The sequence below is a fragment of the Gorilla gorilla genome, chromosome 9 (genome assembly GCF_029281585.2).
Source record: "Gorilla gorilla gorilla isolate KB3781 chromosome 9, NHGRI_mGorGor1-v2.1_pri, whole genome shotgun sequence".
NCBI lineage: Eukaryota > Metazoa > Chordata > Mammalia > Primates > Hominidae > Gorilla > Gorilla gorilla.
Window position 1 is genome coordinate 80,670,727 of NC_073233.2, and position 8,982 is coordinate 80,679,708.

Sequence of the window (8,982 nt, forward strand, 5' to 3'; positions counted from 1 at the left end):
AGCGCCCGCCCCCTCCGGCCCTGGGAGGGGACCCTGCGCGCGAGGGGCAAGTCCCCAGCGGGGACAGGGAAAGGGGTGAGGAGATGCCAAGACAGAGTGGGCTCTGCGAGGAAGGGCCACGAGGTGTAAGAAGAGGAATTCTGGAAGTTAACGGTGAACCCCTTCTCTCCACCACCTCCCATACTCACAGGTACACACCTCTGCAACAACCTACAGTATTTACACACAGGCACGCTGTCCCCAGAACAACCCAGAGACGCCCCCACGCAATACCCCAGAGATCCAAAGATGGGCACACACCCCCATGACAATCAAGAGACTAACTCGCAGGGATGACAGCCCCACAGCAGCTCAGAGATGCCCACAGCTTGCATCCCCCACCAAGCTAGAGGCACACCAAGCCTACACACACCCAACCCCATTCCCACTGGGCTGTGCAAACCCAGCAGGAAGCCGATCCAACCCACAAGGCTCAAGGTTCACAAGCTGGCCAGATGTGGGCAAAATCTCCACCCCAGTCTCACTCCTACCTGGGAGCTTGAACCGGGACTCCCTCCAGCCCCACACTCTGGCCCTTGTCCACCAGCACCCCTTCTCAGCATGCACACACACGCGTGTACACACACACACATGCACGCACACACGCACACCTGCTATGGACTAGACTAGGCTCTCAAGAGCATCTGGCCCAGGGCTCTGGGCTCTCTTACCTCCCCAGGCAGAGTTGGCCAGAGCTCCATAGCTACCTGCACCAGCGCTCCTGCCATCCCTTCCAGCCAGGGAGGCTCCCCCCTGCCCCCTGGGTCCTAGTGCCAGCTCTTCCTCCATCTGCTGTGTGTGAACTGAGGCCAGTAGCTCAACTTCTCTGAGGCCAGGCCAGGGTGAGTGTGGCAGTCTGTCGCAGTGACTGTGGTGAGCTCCTCTGGATGAGCAACTAACAGGGCCCAACAAGAACCTGCCACGGTCATCCTGACCAGCACACAGATCTCAGCCTCCTCCCACCTCCGTTCCTGTCTGTGCCCCGCTGCCTCCTCCTCTCTGGTCCTTAGTTTTCCATTTCCAGAAAAGGGAATCCGAATGGATAACCCTAAGGTGCCTCCTAGCCTCACCAGCCTAGAGCTCTAGGATGGAACAGATTTTCTTAAATGTGCTAAGAAAAAAACGAGGAGTCGAGGATTTGTCACGGTGCTTCACAAATAGAGGTGTTTCTTCCTGAAGTGCTTAAAGCACTGAGATGTTTGTAAATTAGGCCACATTTTAAAAATGAGTGGGGGTGAGCGGGGAGCTATGATGGCAAGTGACCCTAAAGGGCATCCTGCAAAGTGAATCCTGGACAATGTGCTGCAGGTCCTCATGAGGCCTGTGTGAATGACCTTAGATCTCCAGGCCTTCCATCTGCAGTGTGGGAGGCACAGTCAGATAATCACCCCATCCCTTCTAAACCACACTCCTGGAAAGTGTCTGGGAATGAGTAGGTGGCAGGGGGCTGGCTCTGGGCTCAGGATGCCCAGGCTCTGATTCTCTGCTATCTACCTCCTCTGCCTCTAACTCTAGGCAGGTCACTGCCCCTCCCCAGGCCTCAGCAGTTTTACTTGATACCCACACTGCCTGGGTGGGACACTCAGGCAGTGTGGGTATCAGATAAAACCCAAAGGGGACCCCATTAGAGCCAAAGCCTGCTTTGCTTTGTGAACTGTATCCTCTTGGATCTGCCACGAGGAAAAGAGGTGGCAGCACTGTCCTGGTGGCTCCTGCCTTTTTAGGGCCCCAATAAAACACACCTCAGCAGATAGCAGGTACCAGGGCAGCAAACCTCTCATACCCACCATCCAGTCCAGGGTAAAAAAGACAAGGCCAGGAGGTAGCAGTGAGGGCAGACTGATAGAAGGACTTCCCCACCCTAGAGAGCTGCCAGAGAGATAAAAACTCAGAGAGGTGCAGATGGCAAGAATGAAACCATCACTCAGATCCAAACACAGAAGAACCAAGAATCTTTTGGATCTTGGGTCAGTAAAGGTGGGCGACCTGGCAGGCAGCCAGGCCCTGGGCTCATCCCCTGGGTCCTAGGTTTAGGCCAGGCTACCTCGCTAGCAGGTGGGTAGAAGGGTATCACCTCATTCTACTCATCATTAATTTGCCCTTGCAAATGCCATCCCTCCCAGGAATTTCAGTATCTCTGGCTCTGGGTCTCATGAAAACCTCTCAAACGTGACAAAGCCCATTCATATCCTTCTCAAAACACCCCTAAGCAGCCGAGAAGGGCCCCATCTGCTCCAAAGGAGAAGAATGAGCCCAGGAGGGCTGGAGGGGCTCTGGGAGAGGAGTCTGGGGAGGACCCACAACCTAGCAGCACAAAGGGCCTGTAGAGCTGGGTTCAAATCCTGGCCCTCTGATTTCCTAGCTGTGTCACCAGAAGCCAGTGACAGGCCTTCTCTGAGCCCCAGTTTCCTCATCTGGAATAATAATACCTATCCTCTGAGAATTGTGGCAGGGAGAAGAGTTGTATATGTGCCAGTTTCACCCCCAGATAAGTAACTAAAAATATAACTGGTGGGGGTGACTGGGGCAGGGAGGAATATACTGTCCAAAAATGCATGGTTCCAACAAAAAGTGTTAAGGTAACATCTTTACACGATGGTTTGGCAAGTTTTGATTCTCACGGAAGATCAAACAATGGAAACAGTTTTGGCAAAGCATGACCCCTGCTCTGCCCACTGCAGTCCCCTGCCCCAGATCTGGTCCCCTCCACAGGAAGTGAATGGAGGTGTCTCTCTGAGCCCCCAGGCCAGAGTCCAGGTCTGGCTGCTCTCTGGGTCCCAGTTCCAGAATGGGGCATCACGGAGCAGGAGCCAGAGTGGGCATAGAAGGTGAGACTGTGTACGAGAAGGCGCTTGACAAACTGAGAAGCGGCGTGGGAATGTGAGGCATCATTACACAGGGCACTGGGCAGGCCTGGATCTCACATGTGCCCCTCGCAGACAGAGCAGCTGAGGTTGTGGGGGGCACGGGGCACCCCTGCATCACACAGCAAGTCAGAAGCCCTAAGCGGACTCCAGTAACTCAGGATTGATCTAGACTCCTGCAACTGGGGAAGGGAGCACTTGGAAAGAGTTACACCAGACTTTTTGTTCACTACCCTCTGATGGCTGTTGGGGGAGGGGTCAGGGCACCTGCCTGGAGCCAGCCACCCCATGACCTGGTCCCTAACACTCCCCTCAACTCCCCACAGCAGAACTAAAGACCCCTCAGACTAAGGGCATCTGGCCCTACCCCCTCCCTGTACAGATAGAGAAACAAAGATCCTACTAGCAGGGACAAAGCAGAAATAAGAACCTAGGGGCCGGGTGTGGTGGCTCACACCTGTAATCCCAGCACTTTGGGAGGCCGATACGGGTGGATCACCGGAGGTCAGGAGTTCAAGACCAGCCTGGCCAACATGGTGAAACCCCATCTCTACTAAAAATACAACAATTAGCCAGGTGTGGTGGCACGCACCTGGGAGCCTACTCGGGAGGCTGAGGCAGGAAAATCGCTTGAACCTGGGAGGCGGAGGTTGCAGTGAGCAAAGATTGGGCCACTGCACTCCAGCCTGGGTGACAGGGCGAGGCTCTGTCTCAAAAAAAAAAAAAAAAAAAAGGAATAAGAACCTGGGCCTCTCAGCTCCTAACCTGAGGCTCCTGCTCCTCCCACCCCGTATTACATACCACACCTTCCACTTGCCTGCCGGTGACCTTAACACAGTCACTGCCCTCTCTCAGCCTCAAGAGTCAGCCTCCCTCGGTGGCCCCCAACCTGCCGAGTGTCCTGGACAGTGAGGGGCCTGAAAGTCTAGCCTTGCTCCAGGATGCCCACCTCTACTCACCATCTAGTTCGACAGATGATGGCTGCCTTGATCTCCCCTCTGGGAGATGATAGGGTCCCACCCCTACCCCTTCTCCCCCACCCCCTCCTCAGGGGTAACCCTGCCTGCCAGTTTTGGTGGAGCAAATTCACAGGTTGTGCAGGGCAACAAGGCAGTGTCCTGGCACTGTTCTAGAAGATTAGGCAGTGACCTGTGTGATGTCACCAGGAAGCAGTGACATGGAGGAGGAGTTCCAGAGACCCTCAGGGTGCAGCAGGCTGGGCGCGGTGGCTCACACCTGTAATCCCAGCACTTAGAGAAGCCAAAGCAGGCAGACTGCATGAGGCTAAGAGCTCAAGACCTGGCTGGGTAACATGGTCAAACCCCGTCTCTACTAAAAATTTAAAAATTAGCTGGGCGTGGTGGTGCACACCTGAGGTCTCAGCTAGTCAGAAGGCTGAGGCAAGAGGATGGCTTGAGCCCGGGAGATCAAGGCTGCAGTGAGCTGAGATGGTGCCACAGCACTCCAGCCTGGGTGACAGAGCAAGACTCTGTCTCCAGTTAAAAAAAAAAAGGAAAAAAAAGGTTCAGCACCACGAACTCTGAGGCCCCCAGGGCTGGCTCGGCCTTGAGAGGGATGTGTCCTTCACAGTGGCGATAGGTGTTCCATCCCAGTCCCACCTGGAGCCGGATCTAAGTGTTTGCCCAGGGTGGGTCTCATACCTTGCTGGGCCTCACTGAGCAAACAGCTCACACCTGCCCTTAGGGAGCTGCTGGAGCCTCAGGGAGCCACACTGTAGTGCGCAGCCTCAAAGTCAGTGCAGGTCAGGGTCACCCCCACCTGCACTTCTCCTAATGTCCTGTCACGGTCCCACACAGAAACACTCCACCTTGGTATTACACAGGGCCAGACCTACAAGCTATACACACCTGGTCATGCCAGGCCACACATGGCGCCAAAGTGGACTTGCCAGATAAAATACAGGACGACAGCCAGGTGCAGTGGCTCACACCTGTAATCACACCTATAATTCCAGTGCTTTGAGATGCTAAGGTGGGAAGACTGCTTGAGGCCAGGAGTTCGAGACCAGCTTAGGGAATATAGTGAGACGCCGTCCCTACAAAAAAATGTAAAACTTAGCTGGGCATGGTGGCACATGCTGGTAGTCCCAGCTACTAAGTAGGAGCCTGAGGTGAGAGGATCAATTGAGCCCAGGAGTTCGAGGCTGCAGTGAGCTATGATCGTACTACTGCACTCTAGCCTGGGTGACAGAGAGAGACCCTGTGTCAAAAAAAAAAAAAAAAAAAAGGAAATGGGACAACTGAGACACAGAGAGGCTAAGTAACTTGTTCTAGACCACACACCACTAAGTAAGCAGTTTCAACCCAGATGGCCTGGCCAAGCCATTATACAAGACCACTGAGCAGGGAACTTTGTGGCATCTGTCCTGCTTCCTCTTCCAGCCTTCTCCCCACCCCATCCTCTGATCCCTGCACCTCTGAACCCTGGGAGCTGCCCTCTGGGCCTTGCAGGGGCCGTTGCCTCCCCTAGGCTCAGCGGAGGGAGAAGTCTAGCTGCAATCCCTACCGCCACCACCATACACGACTTCAGAGTTGACAGAATCCCCAGCAGGCGGGGAGGCCTCTTGACAGGAGAACAGGCCTAGAGAGGGCCAGAGGCTTGTCCCAGGTGGGCAGGGCCTGAAACAGAACCAGGTGGATTCTCCTTCCGGAGGGTTCCCAGGCCCAGATGGCCACACCCCGCTCTGCCTGCTGGGTCCTCCCGCTGTCGATGTCTATCGGACACTGGCGCCTGCCAGGAACTCAGTTCGATTGCGGGGTCGATGAGTCCTTCCAAAAGCCCGGGAGTTTCCTGTCAGAGGTGCCTGATCCATCTGCCTGACCCCAGGCCCTCCCTTCAGCTCTGTGCTCAGGCTGGGTGGGGGTGGGGGCATCGGTGTCTTGTGTCTTCAGGAAGGACAAGGTTGTCTAGGCCTTCCTCCACCAAGGTGGGCAAGAACTCCAGCCCTGGGACCACAGCTTCTTTTCTGGCAACCCACACAACTTCCTTCTTTTGGTTTCTTCTTTTTTATCTCAAAGTTGGGGCCTCAGTGTCCTGACTCAGTACAGTTTCCACCTCCTGGAACTGGTGGGGCCTCTGGGGAGGGCTCAGGGACACCGTTTGGGTGATAGGAGAGGTTGGGGGGGGCCAGCCCCAAAACATAGCCTAGACTGTTACTGTTCCTGAGGGAAGGGGCTCCTCTGGGAGGCTTTGTGGCCTGAGTGCTGTGGGCCTGCTTGGGGATCCTGGACCTACCCAGGGAGATAGCATGGCCTCAGGTATAGACCAGCTTCCATACCCAGGGACCATACGCTGGGACATTTGGGGTAGGGTCTTCTCTCACTGGGCCTTATTTTCCTTATCAGTCCGATGGCGCTAACGGTCCCTGCCTGACCTTCTGCCAGAAGGGGTTACGAAGGTGAGACCAAGTGTGAAAGGCACCTACTGTGCCCAGTGCCCCTCCCTAGAGACGGTGTGCAGAGCCATGTGTGAGTGACAACCTACAGACCTCTGTCACCTCGGTGCTGGTGTGCACATTCTCCAGGGCACGAATGACTGAGGCCTATGTGGGAGCTGGGGTGTGACTGTGTCGCACTGCAAGGTTTCTCAATGTGGGTGAGGCAGTGCCTTGGGTGTAAGATTACCAGATTTAGCAAATATTTGGGATGTACTTATAGTAAAAATGTATTTGTTGCTTATCTGAAATTCAGCCTTTTTTTTTTTTTTTTTCAGATGGCGTCTCACTCTGTTGCCCAGGCTGGAGTGCAGTGGCGTGATCTCGGCTCACCGCCACCTCCCAGATTCAAGTGATTCTCCTGCCTCAGCCTCCCAAGTAGCTGGGACTACAGGCATGTGCCACCACGCCCGGCTAATTTTTGTATTTTTAGTAGAGATGAGGTTTCACTATGTTGGCCAGGCTGGTCTCAAACTCCTGACCTCGTGATCTGCCTGCCTCAGCCTCCTAAAGTGCTGGGATTACAGGCGTGAGCCCCTGCTCCCGGCCCATTTTTTTTTTAAAGATAGGATCTTGCTCTATTGCCCAGACTGGAGTACAGTGGTGCAATCATAGCACACTACAGCCTTGAAATCTGGGACTCAAGTGGTCCTCTCTCGTCAGCCTCCTGAGTAGCTGGGACCACAGGTGTGCACTGCCACGCCCAGCTAACTTTTTAATTTTTTGTAGAGATGGGGTCTCCCCAGGCTGGTCTCGAACTTCTGGCCTCAAGCAATCCTCCTGCCTTGGCCTCCCAAAGTGCTGGGATTATAGGTGTGAGCCATTGTGTCTGGCCTCAGTTGTTCCATCTAAGTTGGGTGGACTAATAGAATTTCTGTCATGACAATGAGGATGAAGTGAGTTAATCCCGTGGAGTGCTTAGCACAGTGCCTGGCACACAGTGAGTGCTCAATAACTGCCACAGCTACTATCAGTTCTCAGTTCCTGAGCTTCCTTCCCCCAGGTCTGGCATCTGTCTCCGAGGCCTGGCCTCTGTCCTACATCTTTGTTCCTCAATCTGGAGGCAATGATTTCTTTCTCCTGAGTGGGGTTAATCTAGAGCCTGGAGGGTTGAGAGGGAAGAGAGGTAGCTGAAATGACATCTTGTCCCCCTCCCTCACCCCCAATCCAAGCAGAGCTGTGAAAGGCCTGGTCTCAATGGCATTTGCTCCTTGCACCCACACAGCCCCTCCTCAATGTCTGACAGCTGCATGCTGGGACAGCAGCGAGGCACAGGGGGTCTGGCCATGTCTAGCCAGAGGGCAGCATGGCACTGAGAGGTCCACATTCCAGGGGCTGGCTCCCAGGACCGCGTGAGGACTGGTGTGGGCGGAATTCTCTAGGGGCTCTGTCTGAGAATGGGGCTGAAGGCTCTGCCCTGGGTCAAGGTTCACCCTAGGTTCCAAACCCACACCTGGAACAGGCCTGCAGCAGGCTCAGCTTCCATGGGCACTGCTATCCGGGGACTCCTGCCAACCCCTGCTCCCTGCCGTGAGTCCCTGGTGTCCTGGGTCAGCAGGTATCTCCACAGGCTTCCCGGGGGAAGACTGCCTCTTTCAGCACCTTCTAAATTTAGGGCTTGGGCTCCGTGACTCACTCCTCTGAGCCTGCTTTGCTCCCCTCCTCCAGGAATGTGCTCCCACGGGATCTGCATCCTCTGCTGCCTCAGACTGACGAAGGCCCCACAATCCTGCAGCAGCTACACGCACACCAAGGAGAGCTCTCGGCCCCACTCGCCCCAGACCGGCCCTGGGCTTCTCCCGACTGGGCCCTGTACTCTCCTTCCCTTACCTCTCCATCTTCCCAACCCTCCCTGCAAACCACAGCCCACCCAGGTGGCTACATTGGGAGCTGGCTCCAAGCATGACTATGAGGGTAGTGGGGGGAGGAGAGGTGGAATCAAGCCCTGCCCCCTCCCATGTGGCTGTGGGCAGAGCCCTCACCTGAAGTCAGGAGGCTTGAGTTCTGGACCAGACTCACGCTTACCTCGCCGTGGGGCTCTCAGTGAGTTCTTGGCCTCTCTGGGATTCTCTTTCCTCCTCTATAAATAAGGAGTTTGAACCAGACTTCCATTAGGGAAGCTTGAAACAGAGCTGAAGTGAGCACAGGGCCAGGCCTCCAACTACTAACAAGGTGGGCCGGGGGGGTATCTGATGTCAGGCCCTGTCTCCCACCCAGGCGCCCCTCTTCCCCCAGCCCCTGCTCCATGAGGGGAAACGAGGACCAAGAACCTGCTGTTAGCGTTCATGGACTTCTGCCGTGCAGGGAGGAAGCTCATGCACGACCCCACACCCTGAAAGGGCCAGAAAGAGCCCAGGATCTTGTTCTGGTCTGACTGTCCAGGGCTGTAATGTGTAGCTTTGAGTAAAAACCATCTTCACTCTTGGCCTCAGGTTGTGGGGAAGAGAATCATGTGCATGTGCAGGTGTAAACACTCGAGACATTTCTCCCCTGCCAGGTTCCCAGAACTGGAGGAGGAGATGGGGACATGGGTCCTCCCTTGACTTTCAGAAATGCAGGCACCCAGGGCAGGGTGTGGAGGTATCTACAGATGGTCAGACCTGGGGCTGCTGCTTCTCTGCCCCT

At 55.3% G+C, this 8,982-nt stretch overlaps 1 protein-coding gene across 2 annotated transcripts in view; it reads right to left on the reverse strand.

Annotated features, from left to right (window-relative positions):
• STARD10 (StAR related lipid transfer domain containing 10) overlaps positions 1 to 8,982 on the reverse strand; it is a 38,938-nt gene that overhangs the window by 27,232 nt on the left and 2,724 nt on the right. The window contains exon 1 of one of the 2 annotated variants that reach the window (XM_019036867.4): positions 3,863 to 3,931. The exons of the other annotated variant lie outside the window; for it this stretch is intronic. The gene's annotated coding sequence lies outside the window, so the exon portion shown is untranslated. Of the gene's footprint in view, positions 1 to 3,862; positions 3,932 to 8,982 lie in introns of those variants that run through there. 2 annotated transcript variants of the gene reach the window in all.